The sequence below is a fragment of the Aethalodelphis obliquidens genome, unplaced genomic scaffold (genome assembly GCF_003676395.1).
Source record: "Aethalodelphis obliquidens isolate GAN/ISIS:26980383/991018 unplaced genomic scaffold, ASM367639v1 scaffold3, whole genome shotgun sequence".
In the NCBI taxonomy this organism is placed as follows: Eukaryota; Metazoa; Chordata; class Mammalia; order Artiodactyla; family Delphinidae; genus Aethalodelphis; species Aethalodelphis obliquidens.
In genome coordinates this window covers 5920253-5938666 of record NW_020837947.1, presented here as the reverse complement: position 1 = coordinate 5938666, position 18414 = coordinate 5920253, and the positions used below count along the sequence as shown (strand labels likewise).

At 35.6% G+C, this 18414-nt stretch overlaps 1 protein-coding gene across 11 annotated transcripts in view; it reads right to left on the bottom strand.

The window, feature by feature from the left end:
• LOC113606908 (1-acyl-sn-glycerol-3-phosphate acyltransferase delta) overlaps positions 1-18414 on the bottom strand; it is a 1415842-nt gene that overhangs the window by 1167627 nt on the left and 229801 nt on the right. The window lies entirely within an intron of this gene.

Here is an 18414-nt window from a genome sequence, read left to right as displayed (position 1 = left end):
TTTCTCTTTTTGGAACCACCGTTCCCCTCAAGGACCAGGCTGGAACCTCACAGTCTTCTTACATGCTTTCTTCTCACTGCCAACTGCCCCGCCACCTCAATGGCTCTCGCATCTGCCCTTTCCTTCCACTCCTTCTGTCACTATGCTCATTCAATCACGTCTAGATTCCTGCAACAGCCTCCCAGCAGGAGTCTTAATATACTCTCTTCACCTCTGATATGTCCTACACTGTTCTGCAAAGTAAACCATATTAATCTAGAGCCCTCGCTGTGTCGTAGCCCTCAAATCCTTTAAAGGCACAAATCTTTCAAACTAAATGCTCCCAAAAAACATATAACAGAAAACGCCTGCCCCCAGCCCTTGCCTCTGTTCACGTCACACCCTTCCTCACCTCTGCCTTTTGAAAGCCTGTTCACCTCCACGATCCATCTCCAATGTGACCTCCTCCAAGAGGCCTCTCGCTATCAGCCCCCTCAAGACTGACCTCACCCCTTCAGGGCTCCAGTGGCTTTTACTGTGTACGTCTTACAGGACTTGCTACATTCTCTCATGGAAGCAGTACAGCAGAGGTGACAAATACATCCTCCAAAGTGAGAGGACCTATTCACCAATTCCTGTAGGTCCCTTATCAGCTCAGGAGACTGGGGTAAACACATTAACCTTCACTCTTTAACTCTCAGTTCCCTAATCTTCAAAATATAAATAAACCACAGAGGGTGTTCTATAATACATTAATATTTATAGTGTTTATAACTATCAAATAATTACTTTCAAAAATAACGAATATTTGTATATGTCTTTGGTATATATTTTACCTCTTTAAAAGATTATACGCTCCTCAAGGTCAAGCACTATAGCTTATTTTCTGCTGTATCTCCATTATTTAATTTTCTTAATAAATAAATTAATTAATTTTTTATTTTTGGCTGCGTTGCTTCTTCATTGCTGCACGCACCCTTTCTCTAGTTGCAGCGAGCTGGGGCTACTCTTCAATGCGGTGCGCGAGCTTCTCATTACGGTGGCTTTTCTGGTTGCGGAGCACGGGCTCTAGGCACGTGGGCTTCAGTAGTTGTGGCACACGGGCTTAGTTGCTCCGCGGCATGTGAGATCTTCCCGGACCAGGGCTCGAACCCGTGTCTTCTGCAGTGGCAGATGGATTCTTAACCACTATGCCACCAGGGAAGTCCCCATATCTCCTTTAAATGTAACATTATCACTTACTAGTTCTAAATTCAAATGTGAGATGGCCCACCAAATAATAATTATAATAAAATAATAATTACAATGCCAATAATGTTCAAGCAGTTACTATGTGGTAGAAGTTGCACATTACATATGCTATTTTAAGCTTCCTGATGATCTGGTAAGGTCAGTATTATTATCCTTATTTAATAGAAAGTAAATGAAGGCCTTGAGAATTGTAATCACTTTTTTAAGGACATCAGCTACTTTGTAATGGAATCACAATTTAAACTCAGTTCAATCTACCTCTAAATCCCATTGCATTTACTATAACATGCTGCCTAAAATCGTCTCAGAAGAAAAGTTCACATTCCTTTTCCTTATGATAAAAAAATTACAAAACACAACAGCAAAAAAGTCTTTATAACATAATTCAGATAGCCTCTATACAGGTTAGCAGTAGAAAATGAGATTTAAAAAATAAAATCTCCAGTGAAGAGCTAAGAGCAAACCACAATGAACAATATTTACAAGACACAATGAGATAAAAATGACACCAAACTGAGAGTAGATGCCAGAGATGACACCACAGGAGCAAAAACCTGACATATTTTACCAGCACACAAAATATTTAGAGTAAGAACTGGAAGTGACAAAAGTGTTCCAAATAAAGAAAACTGATTGAAAAAAAAAGAAAAGAACAATTACAGAGGAAAAGGTGCTTTTGATATACTTTTAAGTAGATGCCATGTGACACTGTTGAAAGTAGAGGAGGAGAAATAAAAATGTATCAGAATCCCTTGAGGTATACTCCTGGCATCCTCTGATAAGAGACCATAAGACCAGCAATTCATCAGATAAGACATGGCGACAAGTGAGTGGCTATAAGGGACAAAAGGTATGGTCCCAGTTGCAAACTGGATTTTCTAGTAGTGTGAATAGACTTTTTTAAAAGAAGTAAAACACCATTGGGGAAGAAGCAGTTGAAAACTATACAAAGGCTACTAAAAAAAGGAATAAATATTCCAGGAGATCTGAAGTTGCTGATCTTCTCCAGGGGTTCAAATCATGGGAATTCCACCTTAAGGACAAGAATTATAAAGAAAACTAAAGGAAAAAAATCTCCAAAAAACACACTAGATAACTCTGTACCACTAATGAAATCATTATTATCTAAAAGCCTTTTTTGGTGGGAATGTGAATTTGTACAGCCACTATGGAAAACAGTATGGAGGTTCCTTAAAAAACTACAAATAGAACTACCATATGACCCAGCAATCCCACTACCGGGCATATACCCTGAGAAGACCAAAATTCAAAAAGAGTCATGTACCAAAATGTTCATTGCAGCTCTATTTACAATAGCCAGGACATGGAAGCAACCTAAGTGTCCATCATCAGATGAATGGATAAAGAAGATGTGGCACATATATAAAATGGAATATTATTCAGCCATAAAAAGAAACGAAATTGAGTTATTTGTAGTGAGGTGGATGGACCTAGAGTCTGTCATACAGAGTGAAGTAAGTCAGAAAGAGAAAGACAAATACCATATGCTAACACATATATATGGAATCTAAGAAAAAAAAAATGTCATGAAGAACCTAGGGGTAAGATGGGAATAAAGACACAGACCTACTAGAGAATGGACTTGAGGATATGGGGAGGGGAAGGGTAAGCTGTGACAAAGTGAGAGAGTGGCATGGACATATATACACTACCAAATATAAAACAGATAGCTAGTGGGAAGCAGCCGCATAGCACAGGGAGATCAGCTTGGTGCTTTGTGACCACCTAGAGGGGTGGGATAGGGAGTGGGGGAGGGAGGGAGATGCAAGAGGGAAGAGATATGGGAACATATGTATATGTATAACTTATTCACTTTGTTATAAAGCAGAAACTAACACACCATTGTAAAGCAATTGTACTCCAATAAAGATGTAAAAAAAATAATAATAAAAGCCTTTTTTTCCTTATAAATAGAAAAAAGTTTGTGAGCTTAAGTTAAATTTGGATAAACTGTACCAATACTTTATAAATGAATATTTTTGAGCAGCAAATCAGAAATGTAGTATGAATTTTCTGATGGAAAGACTGATCAAATACATAGCAGATATTTGACCAACTAAAATATTGGTACGGATAAGAACAAACATCTTAAAGTGACCTGATAAACAGCCAAATGCCATTATATGGAAAACAGCTAGTGTTTAATGGCAGTACCATAATTTGCAGTGGGTCTCCATCTTTTTCTGACCCATGTGAGAAATGTGTATGTTCCGTCTGTTCTAGTCCTGTCATTTCAGCCATGATTCCTAAAAGAGAGGAGGAGAGAAGCACCCAACCCTCCTCCTCTACTACCTCTTTAAGAGTCATAGAAAGCAGAATGCCCTTAGAGCCAGGACAAAAGAAATTGGAATCCTGGTTGTGCCAGTTGCTAATTTTATGACTTAGGACAAATTATCTGGTCACCTGGATTCTTAGCTTCCTTATCTGCTAAAATGGAGATAATGTATACAACATCAAGTGCCAGTTACAAAGGATTTGTTGAGATTATGGATGTATTAGGAAATTTTGGAAAGAGTCCTTAGTATATTACCTTGTACTCCTGGTACAAGGTAAGTGTGTTTTGCAAAACTAGTTTCCTAATTTTAGTCGCCTAGTGGAGGTAACACTCATTAAAGCAGCTTCCACTTTTGTATTATAACTAAGGTAGATTAAATAGGAGGTGAGAAGAGCTAAATTAAGTAGCCTATTTTTTTTTTTTAATTTCTGCTCCTCTTCATGATACAGACAACTTCCAAGAACAGAGACATGATAAAGAATTTAGCTTATCTCCATGTTCTGAGATTTCATTATAAATTAAAAGTTTGGGAATGCTTGTTCTGATGACACCTATTATAGCACCAGAAATAAACACCATATCACTAAACATTATCCATTATGTGTATTATCAATAAGCACCATAATACAATGATAAGAAAAAGATGATGAGCCACACTCACACTTACTTTTTATGTTATCCTTGACCAGGGTTCAGAAGATCCAGAGGATAAGAAAGTAACTGGGAAGAAGGAGGGGGAAGGAGTCATAGGTTGATGGGCACTTACTTATATTTTTCTCAGGGCTATTCTACTTGTCCTGTCTGATTGGGGCCTAATTTTTTAGTTATAACTATAACAGTTTCATCAATGATTATGGTCCTTGTAGGATTCTGACTGCCTTGAAAGCAGTCATTCTACTCCTCCTACACTGAGACTAGTCACAGGATTGAGGTGGGGTGATTCACCCTTCCCCCCCCAACTCCAGGTGTGAGCTCTCATTAATTAGCACAGCCTCATCCTCTTTGTCACAGTGACTGGCTCAAAGATGGACATAAACCAGTCAGTGCCTGGTGTTCCCCAGGTCATAGTGATTGACTCCCTAGAATAGAGGTGATCCAAGGTAGGCCAATCCAGAGAAATCCAGAATTTATCAAAGGCTTAGTGAAGAAGTGATTTTAGATGTCATGGAATATCATGTGAGCTTAGACATTTTCGCCTAGAGAATCAAATGAAAACAGAGCCCAAGATAGACCATTGCCATCAGAGTATAAATGGGCTCATTGCTTTTCGAGCAAGACAATTCCTCCTCAAGAGAGAATGCCCTAAGCTCTGCAGGATGTTTAGCTCCAGCTGCAGCCCAGTAAATATCAGGAGCGCACTCTAATCACCATGGCAACAAAAAAGTAACCCTACACATCTCTGGTGAGGTAGTTTCTTCTTTACCTTTGAGAAATATCACCATAGTAGCTTCTACCCCAAAACAGACAAACCTTGTCCTCACACTCCCCTCCATTCACTATCCCACTTCTCTGCACAGAATATTCTACTGTGAACTTCTTACAGTTCAGCTTTCCATTTCTTTACTTTCCGTTCTTTTATGAACTACTCTTGAAGACTGCTCTTGGTATGACCTCCACGTTTCCAGTCAAGGTTGCTTTTCTATTCTTCTCATATTTGGCCATTCAGGGACATTCAGTAAGGATCTTGTTCCAATAAAACTTTTTTTCTTTTGGCATCTGCCACTAAGCCCTCCCAGTTTCCCTCCTACAACACAGGACATACTTTCTTAGCTTCATCTATCAGATTCTCTTTTTTTGTTCGACCGACTGATTTTAGAGCACCCAGAGGTCTGCTTGAACTCTCTTCTTTTCTGAGCGTCCTCCCAGGGTTGTATTATCCAAGCTGCATGTTTTATAATTCTTGGGCAATTTAATATATTTCAATGGGGAATTTTCATTCACCATGATTTTTACTTTATATTCTTATTTTAAAATCCAACTTTCTCACAACTATCAACCTCAGACCATCCTCAGAACAATGTGAGTCCATGGAATTATCTAATCCTTGAACCAATTCCTACATTCTTCATGTTATAGATTTTGCTCACAAGAACTACGCTGAACATGTACTTAACAACTTTCATATAGAAATCTCAAAATCCTTATATAAAGGTGAAATTAACCTCCCACAAATCACACAGTATATCTTCAGTATTCAGAAAGTAAAATTTGTTTTAATCCTAATTTCTTGCACTCATAATTTAAACCATTTGTTAAAGGACTGCAGCATATTAGGCATTTTTCATAGGATTCTGCTAGTAAAAAAATTTAATATACTTTAAATCATTAAAAATTAGTTTAAGAAATGATTACAAAAGAATATGTATGTGTATTCATATATAGGTATATATGCATGTATACATACGTGTGTATATCCAAATTAATAAAATTACTGTGTGTGTATATACTTTATATGTATAAGTATATAATATATACACATATAATATATATACATATACCTGTTAGTCCATAACATCTTAATATTAGTCTAAGAAACAATTATAAAGATGTGTGTATATATATAAATGTATATATGTAAATATAATATGTTACATATATGTGTATACCCACACACATATATTTTACAAAAACACACACACACATACAGTATTTTCTAAACCTAGGTAAATGAATGACCAAATTGGGTACTTTATTGTATGTTTTAAACTTGAATTTTAATGACTTCTTTCTTAAACTGAGAAAAGCACAAAGTATGATTCAGCAAGAACATCTACCATGTAGGATTAAAGTAAGTAGGGGGTGAAGGTGTGACCAGCTCTTAAAAATTACTAATATTAATAGTTTAAGAAAATCAAACACTTGTTTTGAGAGAGAACCATTATTATATTCTGATTATCGCAGAAAATTAACAAACGCAAAATCACCAATTAAGGAATAATAGACACTTGCTATCTGGTCATATAAGTAACTTCTAAGTTCAGAGAAAAAGTTAGAAGAAAGCTAACTGCAACATCTAGTAAAGTTACCCTTCCTATACAACAGATATAAAGAATAACAACAAAAAAATGTATCCAGGTAATGGTCCTGTGTAGGTGCATCAAATATCCTTAAAAGGACAAACTGTGAACATATTCTCTGGCCCTTAAGGGTTACCTTCAACTGACAATGTAAAGCACAGGCCTCTGCTTGAGAATGCAGCCTCAAACTGTGATGTCGAACTCCCACCAAGCAGAGTAGAGAACTCTGGTAACAATGGAGCCCATCCAGGTTTGAGTCAGGGATCAAGCTCAACTGGTAGAAATTCCATATCTCAGCCATGTTTACCTCCCCCGCCCCCTTATTTTGTATCCTGTCGTTCAAAGTGTTGCACATTAGCGTAATGCATATGGTTTCTCTTGAGTGAAGCTATTAACCATCAGGATGAGAAGATTGTGAAATTATCCTCTGGCAGCAGAGAATAGATAGATTTTGACTTCTATAATTTCTTTTCTAGAATAAAGTCAAATGATGTCATTGCTTTGAGTCCTACTTCATTTCTAATATAATCTAGTCTATACTAATCTATTCCTCCACCCAATGAATAATAGTGAAGAACAAAGCTCTAGAATTAATCAGCATTTTTGTAATCACAGCTCAACATTTAGCAACCTTGCATATATACAATCTAACCTTTATCGGGTTGTTGCAGGATCCAGGTCACTATTAGCTATTACTATTTTTTTTTTAAACTATTATTTATAACACATAACTTAATGTTTGATTATATGCTATCTGGTATCATTCTTTATTAGTTTCTTACATAATTCTTGATTTCTAACTATCTTTTAAGTTCTTTCTAATCAGAAACTTCATTTAGTCTCCTCACCCTCACTATCACAGTGTTAAACGGATAGAGGCCAGAATTTTTGCTTTTTGTAATGACTGAGTAACATGTCAGAACAACTCCCTGCAGAAAATGAAGATTATAAAAAAGAATCAACTGGAAATTCTAGAACTAAAACTACAATATCTGAAATAAATATTTATTAATAGATTTAATAACAAAATGGAGATAAAACAGGCAAATGTTAATGAAGAATAGAGAGAAGGGAGCTTTTTAAAAAATGAACAGACCTCAGGGACTTGGTAGGTAATATCAAATGGTTTAACATATATATAATAGTAGTGACAAAAAGAAAGAAGAGAAAATGGGGCAGAAAAATTATTTGAGACATAATGCCCAGAATTTTAAAATATATGACGAAATACATAAATGTACATATTCAAAATGCTCAACAACGAAAAGCAACATAAATTTGAATAAGACTGTGTCAAGGCACATCAGAGTCAAACTACTGAAAGCCAAAGATAAGGAACAAGTTTTGAAAGCAACAGGAAAAGAGATTCCTTCACATAGCTTAAACTCATCATCAAAAGCAATGGAGGCCAGAAGTAAAAGTATAACATCTTTAAGGTATTCAAATTAAAAACAAAAACAAAAACACTGTTAAACACAGAATTCTACATCCAGTAAGAATATCCTTCAGGAATAAAGGCAAAATAAAGATATTTTAAGATGTAAGAAAACTAAGAAAATCTGTCACAAGCAGACTCACCCTATAAGAAATGCTAAAGAAAATTCTTCATACTAAAGAGAAATTACAACAGATGGAAATGTAGATCCTCAGAAAGGGATAAGAACATCAGAAATGCGAAATGCCTGAGTAAATACAGAAGACAATTGTGTGGGGATTTTTTGCTTTATTCATCTTAATTTCTTTAATAATATAATTGCTTATATGGACTGAGTTTAGTACCCCCCCCCAGCCAAATTCATATGTTAAAGCCCTAACCCCCAATGCAATGGTATATGGAGATGGGAGCTTGGGGAGATGGTTAGTTTTAGATAAGGGCATGTGGGTGAGGCACTCATGAAGAGATTAGTGTCCTTATACCAGAAGAGACACCACAGAGTTTGCTGTCTCTCCTGCCATGTGAGGATGCAGTAAAAAGGAGTCTGTCTATAAGCCAGGAAGAGGGCCCTCCCCAGAACCTAACCATACTAGAACTCTGATCTCAGACTGCCAGCCTCCAGAACTGTGAGAAAATAAATTTCTATTATTTAAACCACTCAGTCTAGTGATAGTTCATTATGGTGCTGAGCTAAGAAAACATTCAACGCAAAAATTAAAAAGTTTCATGAGGAGTCCAAAATACATACAAATATAATAAATATGACAACTACAGCATAAAGAATAGGGGATGGATATCAACCATTTCTTCTACATTTTGGGTGGAAACTGGTGCATTATTAACAATATTGACTGTCAAAATTTAAGAATATACATTATAATTCCTAGAATTAAAATTGAAATGAATAAAAATGTTGAGCCAAGAAGCAAATAAAAATTACAAGGGAATTCTACAAACTACTGAATCCTCCAGAATCAGCAAATGAGTAACAGAGGAGCAAAACTGGAAAAGTAAATAGAAAACATATAATAAAATGATAAACTCAAATTCAATCATTTCAATAATTACATTAAATTTTAATGAAATAACACTTCAATTAAAAGCTAGAGACTGAGGCTTCCCTGGTGGCGCAGTGGTTGAGAGTCTGCCTGCCGATGCAGGGGACACGGGTTCGTGCCCCGGTCCGGGAAGATCCCACATGCCACGGAGCGGCTGGGCCTGTGAGCCATGGCCGCTGAGCCTACGCGTCTGGAGCCTGTGCTCCGCAATGGGAGAGGCCACAACAGTGAGAGGCCCGTGTGCGGGCAAAAAAAAAAAAAAAAAAAAAAAGGTGGAGACTGTCAGGACAGAACAAGGTTGACACAACTATGTACTTTCTACAAGAGCCACATTTTACATACAAAGACAGAAATAGTTTGGAAATAAATGAATAAAAAAATGCTGAGCAAAAAAGTATGAGAAGGCAGGATGACAATATTAATTATCACGTGGATTCAAATACAAAATTCTGAGGGAAAAAAAAAAGAGGTACTGAATTGTGGTGTCACCATTTGAGATGGGAGAAAAGGCTCAAATATCATACTCTGCATCCTCCATTCCTTCCTTTCTTTGAGTTGGGAGATGTACCTGGTACCTCATTTAGCCAGGCTTGGAATGTATGGGTCTTCCACTGCTCCCAGCCTCCCTGGATAGAGATAGACGACAATGCGCCCTTCCTACCCTCCTCAGTGGGTAACAGACCTCGAGGTCTGGAGGTGTAGACAAGAGAAACTGTAGGCAAAGACATTATCTATGGCCTCAAGGCAACTGCTGTGATTCTTTGACAAAGGCATACCCAGTGGATTTTGCATTGGTTCTTCTCTTTCTCTCTCTTGCCCCCCCTCCCAACTCTTTTTTTCTCTTTGATTAATTCTTCCATTTTCTTCTTTAATTACTTAACAGAAGTAACATTATGGGAAGTGGAGAATGGGATGAAGGAAAAATGTAATTAAGAATCCACAAAACAAGAGGTGTGTATTATGGCTAAGACCACGAACTCTGGAACTACCTGCTGAGATTCAAAGCCTACGACTGTCCCTTATCAACTATGTAATCATGTCACACAGTTTCTGGTCCTCAGTTTATTCTCTATAAAATAGGAGCTAGCAATAGTATCTGCCTCAATTGGTTGTGAGAATTCAATGAATTAATATATGCAAAGTATTTAGAAAAGTGCCTAGCACGTTATAAGTTTTAACAATTATTAGCTCTTACCTAAGGCCCAACATATGGCTTAAAAATTATGGTTACTATGTTAGTTGTACAATATTAATGTTTAGGTAACTAAAAAATCTACCTTTTATTTTCTTTCAATAAGAAAGATTTTCCCGAATGGAGTTCTATTTCACTATGCTTTAGAGTACACTGTAATTGATCTAAAGTGACTGCAGGATACTGATACTGATATCTCATGTTTAGATAGAGCTTTCAGTTTTCAAAGTGCTTTTACAGACATCATCTCAGTTAATCTTCACAACACCTCTAAAAGATGATGGTGACAGCATTCACTACTCCTGCTTCTAAAATGAATAAACAGATGTACAAGAAGGAAAAGTGGTTTATCCAAGATTTATAAGGAAAGGAGCAGGAACTAGCAGCTGTGTCCTGAAGCCCTCTACTTTAGATCAGTGACTTCACACAAAGACTATATGTTACCCGAGGGTGTAAGAGGGTAATTCTTATACCTCCTAATTCTCACATATGCTTCCTTAAGACTAATATGTCAGAAAACATGCCTATGGCTGAGGTGTCATAATAGATCTTTTGTGCAACCTTCTCTTCAAAATCAACATTTTCCTATTTTACAAAGAAAGGCGTACCACTCACTCTTCCCCAATTTCACTCTGTTGCATTACCACAGGGTGTCAAAAAAGGACAACCTGAATTATTGGTGACTGAGAAGCCTCTTTTAACCAAGGTCCCATTAACCTGTGGTAGAGCTTGACTTCTTACACAGTAGGGTGAAAGTTGGTATTAGGAACAGTGTATTTTAGTCATTTCAGACCATTATCAGCGCTGGGTTAGGCTGTGTTGTTAGGAATTCAGCTAGAGTAAAGAGGGACAAAAGGGATGCCAATGTATTTAAGTATCCCAGCTCTTCCACACCCTCAGTCTTGCCAAAGAAGCAATTCCTCCTCAGGTTGAGTCTCAGGAGAGTAGACATAAAACTGTTTGTAATACAAGGTGAGAGTGCCTTATTTCACTTAGGAAATGAACTGCAGGCAAAGTTCTTTTCCTTACTTAACCATCCACCCTTCTATCCATCCAACTAGCCATTCAACCAGCTGTCCCCCCTTCCACTCACCCACCCAGCCATCTAGCCAGCTAGACAGCCACTCACCCTTATTCTGAGGTATCAGAATTAAATAATAACAAAATGGCTACGTGGGCCCATTTTTTTTCTGATAAATTAACTTTTATTCACTGACTCATATGATAAAGACTTGTCTTGCCAATCATGCCAAAAGGCAGGCATTTTCCACAAATCGAAAAAGTTATATACGCAGCTCCAAGGCTTTGATAAAAACATACTTAAAGTACAAAAAAAGCATTCAATCATAAACACTGCACTGGCAAAGGTATATTGAAATTGACAATATTTCAATTTTCCCAACCTTTTCTAAATTTATTGGATTGAACAAAATGCCTCTAAATGAAAGAAAAGTCAGTAAAATTAATAGTGAGTTAAAAAATCTTGGTATAATCTATATGATACACTTCCCAGAAACTGAAAAAGTGAATGACTATATATTGTTTTCTAAGTAGATAGTTGCAAATTCTTTGCTTTCAGCAGAATTGCAGATGGATTCAATTGAGTTATAAATTGATAGATCACTGAAATAACTGTAATGAAGACTTGCTAAGCAATTTTTCTCATTTTATAACCTTGAAGGAATTAAAAGAATAAAGTAATATTGCTATAATAAAATCCCTTCTATTCCCATATACTTATTTATTAGAACATGGGCTTACAACTATAAAAATAAAAGGAAAGAACAAAATAATGTTGAACTTATTTCATTCTAGCAATAAGTAATTCTTATCCACAGATATATGTTATCAATTAGAAAAATAACCTAATCCATCTAATTAAGAGATGCATTTCTAATATATTTTTTCTGAATAATTATTTGTCAAAAACACCAACAAATTATTCATCCTAATATGTAAGATATTTAGATTGTTTTAATAATTTTTATACTAAAAAAGAATTAATGATATTGCAATCCAGTAGAAATTGTTAATAGCAAGGTTTACAATACTAGGAAATTTAAAAATATATCTTAAATTTCAATTTTTATACATGTTTTTGTTGCAGAGATGTATTTCAAAGAGATGCATAAAGAAATTTAAAACCAAAAAAATCCATTTTTCTCACACTGCTTCATTTCCTCCCAGCAAAAGTCCTACGGTCCAAGGAAAGCCAGGTTAATTCCATGTCTATAACTTGAAGAATAAAATATTGCCTTATTCCTCCTGCAACTCACCATGATTTTGCATAGAATGCTTCTTAGACTCTAATGCCATGGACTATTTTGCTTTATCAATAAATGATGAAAACTTGAACTGTGAAAAAAAAATAAAATCCATTTTTGTTATTTATGGTAGTTAGGTTCTATAAAGTCACGACAAACACTGAACTAGTGAATACTGAACCACTGCTCCTAGGAAAAATACAGGGTTAGGTTCCTGTGAGCCTCTGGTCACAACATTTTCATCAACCAATCAATACATAGCCTTGGTTTATGTGTGTGTCTGTTTAAAGACACCTTATTTAATATACACAGTTGATTCATTAACAATGAACTGATGGCCAGCAGCAATCAAACTCATATCTGAACGAAGCTTCTTTAACACACATATTCTATCCATAAGGCACGTCACAGCCTTCCTCTACTTAGGACACTAGACAGCATTTTCAACATTAGCCTTGGGGGTCATTTTAAAGAGCAAAATCACCAAGAAAAAGCACAAAAATGTGAAAACACAGCACTAAATAGAGCACAAAAAGGACACGTTGACAGAATGAGAACTGAAACAAGAAAGCAGAGCACAGCCCTGTTCTATCTCAGCTAGGAATCTGCACAGGGAACCGCTCAAATTTCCTCACCATTCTGTATTTGTCTGTCAATGACCAAGAAAGTGCCGCAAGCATTGATTTTGAGGTTAGAATACAATACATTTTACCATATAGATGAATTTGCAAATATGGAATCCATGAATAAGGAAGACTGATTTATTACAATAGGATAAAGTTCTGTGGGGGAATGGAAAAGAAAAACAAGTTTGAGAAAAAGAAATACAAAATTTCTAACTACTGAAGATGAGCTTTTTGTGTATTATTAAACTGAAGACAGTGAAAAGCAAATCATGAAAGTTTGAAAATCCCACTGAAAACATTTTTTAAAAATGCAATTGTTTTATTATTTAAACCTTAATATAAGCAGCATGACAATACTGCAAATATTAAAGCCTACAATAAATTTTATACCAACTTAAAAATGTGCAAGATTTGAGCAAAATAGATTACTGACTCTAATATAATAACATTAATATGAAATCACAATGAAGTTGATTAATACAAAGAAATAAAAACTGCACCAACTCCAAACTGAAAAGTCATCCTACTTAGAGTCAATTGGTGGAAACAAGCAGAAATTTAGTGATGTGGACACAAACTTGAGATCACACTGTACTGCTGTTCCACGGTTTTGTTTCTTTGTATTTTTGTTTGCTCAATCACTAATAAAATATTTTATTTGCTCTTTTTTATAGAAACAATTTTCAAACAATTTTGCATTCTCAGTTGCTTCAATCAAAAAGAAGTTTATAGGGCTTCCCTCGTGGTGCAGTGGTTGAGAGTCCTGCCAACGCAGGGGACACGGGTTCGTGCCCTGGTCTGGGAAGATCCCACATGCCGCGGAGTGGCTGGGCCCGTGAGCCATGGCCGCTGAGGCTGCGCGTGTGGAGCCTGTGCTCCGCAACGGGAGAGGCCACAACAGTGAGAGGCCCGCGTACCGCAAAAAAAACCAAAAAAAAGCCAAAGAGGTTTATAAAGATATCCAAGAAATACAGTTCTTCTGATAGGAGGGGCATTTTAGGAAAAGCTAGTAATATATAAACATATAATGATATTAAATGTTCCCAGTTTATGTCTTCCCTCCCAGAGATGGGATAACTTGCTATCTTTGTGAATAAAATTAATTTGCCCCAGCTTTTTGCTGTTGTTGTTTTAAATGGCAACTTATAGGCAGGCCTTTATCTTTAATTCTTTTCTTGCTATCGAGAAATTTTCCATGTGACACTAAGGCAAATTTATTTCACTATTTTTTTTGTACTGAAGTATAGATGATTTACAAAGTTGTGTTAGTTTCAAATGTACAGCATAGTGATTCATTATTTTTGCAGATTATACTCCATTATAGGTTATTACAAGATAATGGGTATAATTCCCTGTGCTATACAGTATATCTTTGTTGCTCATCTAGCTTATGTATAGTAGTTTGTATTTGTTAATTCCATACTTCTAATTCGTCCCCCCCATATGGTAACCACAAGTTTGTTTTCTATGTCTATGAGTCTATTTCTGTTTTGCATATACATTCATTTGTATTATTTTTTAGATTTCATGTATAAGTGATATACAGTATTTGTCTTTCTCTGTCTTATTTCACTAAGCATAATATTCTCTAGGTCCATCCACATTGTTGCAAATGGCAGTATTTCATTCTTTTTATGGCCAAATAATATTCACATACATATAAATTCATGTATATATTCATATATATATAGATATATCACTTTTTTAATCCAATAGTCTGTTGATATATTAAAACATCTATTTGTGGATTGCTTCCATGTCCAGGCTATTGTAAATAGTGCTGCTGTGAACACTGGTGTGCATGTTGTTTAATCAGTGTTTTCAATTTTTCTGGATATATACTCAGGAGTGGAATTGCTGGATCATATGGTAGTTCTATTTTTAGTTTTTTGAGGAACGTCCATACTGTTTTCCATAGTGGCTGCAGCAATTTACATTCCCATCAACAGTATACAAGGGTTCCCTTTTCCCCACATCCTCTCCAACATTTGTTATTTGTAGATTTTTTCATGATAGTCATTCTGACAGGTATGAGGTAGCACCTCACTGCGGTTTCAATTTGCATTTCTCCAATAATTTGCGACGTTAGACATATTTTCATGTGCCCGTTAGCCAATAATTTTCATGATGAAGAAAATGAATATAATTAAATTATTTGAATTGAGTAAGAGAAAGGAAGAAGTAAATGTTTTCATTGTGAGCTAATATACATTATTGATTTGTACATTAAAGACATGTAACCTAATCTCTTCTAAAGTCAGCAACACATTACTGTTGAGTGAATGAAGAAACACACTTGAAAGAGTGTCTGGCACACAGTAAACATTCACTAAATGATAGTACTAATTGTGTATAAGAAATGTCTTCCATTGACTTAATACAATTCATAATTAATAGTTAACAAAACGGTTAGTGAGTCTTTGTCCCATAGACCAAAACTTACATTATAGTTTCATTCTTAAACTTAAAATACAAAATTCCATTTGCGAATATATTTTCTAACTTCCCAGCAAAGACTTAAACCTGTGGCAGCACCACTCAACATGTGCCAGGGCAGAGTGTGAATTCAGATACAGAGCTCTCAAGCCAGGCCACCTGGGTGAACTCTCTTCTCAACCTTCCTGATGTGTCACTTAACCTTTCCATGCTTTAATACCCTCAAACGTAAAAACAGCATTGATGCCTACTTTCTAGGGTTGCTACAAGGATTAAATGGCTGACTACATGTATATTGTGGGCACTCAGTAAATGTTAGCAGCTATAACTAAACAATAAAAATTAACCACATTTTTCAAAATAAATTGGAAAATGGCTTTCTGGTAGTCATCAAAATGATGTTACATTCTTAAGCTCCACTTAGATATATTTGTTAAAATCGTCTCTTAAAATTTCTATAGATGTGCAGAAACTGGAACTTCATACATTGCTGGTAGGAATGTAAAATGGTGCAGTCACTTTGGAAAACAGTCTGAGGAACAGGCAGTTCCTCAGACAGTTAAACATACAGAGTTACCATATAACCCAGCAATTCTACTCCTAAGCATATACTCAAGAGAAATGAAAACATATGTCCATGTAAAACCTTATACATGAATGTTCATATCAGCCTCCTTTTTAACAGCCAAAAGATGGATTAATTAATAAATGGATATATGCACTCGTGGTATATTCATACAATGAAATACTTTGTGGTAATTAAAAAGGGATGAAGTACTGATTCATACTACAACATTAATGAAACTTAAATACTAAGTATTATAAAAGAAGCCAGTTACAAAAGACCACAAGTTATATTATTCCATTCATATTAAATATCCAGAACAAGCAAATCTTTAGACACAGAAAGTATATTAGTGGTTGACTGGGGCGGTAGTGGAGAGCGTTTGGGGAGAAATGAGAGTTACTGCTAAAGGGTAGGGGTTTCTCTTCGGGGTGATGAAATCTTCTAAAATTGATAGTGGTGATAGTTGCAGAACTCTGAATATACCAAAAAACACTGAATTTACACTTTAAATGGGTGAAACTTTTAGTATGTGAATTATATCTCAGTATAGCTTTCTACCCACAACTCCCCCCGAAACATCTCTAGATAGTCATCACTTGTTAAAGTATTTGGCAAAAGACAGTTACTTAGTACTTTGGGAATAAGCAAATAAATGAATGTGCATTCACTTAATCTTAAATGGCTTTCTTTCCTATTTTTATTCATCAGCGAAGCCTGCAATTACAGGAAGAAACTTAAAAAATTCATAAATGTCATATTTTGCATTTAGATGTTTGTTTTTATAATGTGGTAACGTTTTGTTGTTAAATATCTCACAGTTGCTGTACCTAGAAATGCTTTTAGGACCCAGACTAGTGCTAATGGTATGAAAAAAAGGCAACATATATTTCAATGTTAATACAGAAACTCTAATTTGCTCAAATTATTAACACTAATTTGCTAATTTCCATATGCTTTAAAGTCAGTATGAATAAGATTTAGAACAAATTGCTGGTGACATTAAAATTCATTCATTCATACTTTCAACAAATATTTACTGAATAAGTATCTATATGCTAGGCACAGTGCTAGAAACTGATGCCACAAAAATGAATAACACAGACTGGGGGGCAGAGATGACAAAACAGAATTATGCACTACAACGTGCTGTATGTTAATATTAGGGTTGTACCATGTGCAATACACCGAACGCTTTGAGAACAGAGAAGAGGGAGTGGCTAAAGGCTGGAGGAGTTAAAAATATTTCAGAGATAAAGGAAAATTTATGGCAGATACAGAAAAATAAGTAAGGGATTTTCAAGTGTTTTTTTTTTTTATTGCGACAGAAGAGAAGTCATAGTATACTAATTACTCTTTTAGGAAAAAACAAGGTGTTTTCATTAGCCATGAGGATATCAGTATTATAATGGATGGATATATTTGCGGTAGCGAGTGACTAGATAGCACTAAGTGTCTTAAATAATTTTGAGAACTCTAAAGGTGTCTCTTAAAACTTTTAAAAGGCTAAGTTTTCTATTGCACAAAAGAACAATCTTTCAATATTCAGACAATATGTTAACTCATCTGGGTATCCCACATTTAAAAAAGGAATATGTTAAAATATCTACATGTTTATATTCTGAACTGTATGGTATTCTAAAAGTTGTATCATGATCATGAACTTCACACCTGAGGCCAGTATTTGGTTAACAAATGTCTACTGTTAATTAAATTGGGCATCAGTTGTGTTGATTGTGCATGGTTTCTCACAAAGGCATCTCTAGTTCTACTATGTAGATTAATACAAAGTTGACCCTTGAACAACTCGGGAGTTAGGGGTGCCAACCCTCTAAGCAGTCGAAAATCCACATGTAACTTATGGTCGGCCTCCATGTATGTAGTTTCTCAACAACCATGGTTCCTTGGTATCTGAGGTTCTGCATCTGCAGATTTAACCAACTGCAAATCATGTAGTATTATAGTATTTACTATTGAAGAAAAATCCACATTATAAGTGGGCCCACCCAGTTCAGATCCATGTTTTCAAGGGTCAACTGTAACTATCAAAAACATCATGCCATTTCACTTCAACTTGATGTTTACAACAAATTTATGTGTGTATACATATAAATACATAGACACACACAGTCTCCTCCAATATAAGCTTTAAGGGTTAAGAAGTTAATGTGTTTCTTATCCTCTCATCATACACAGTTCTACAGGTCCTTCTGTAATAACAACTATGTGCTCTGATAGATGGACAAGCACTTTCCAAATTTTAACACTGATAGAAAATATCATAGGTCCAGTAGA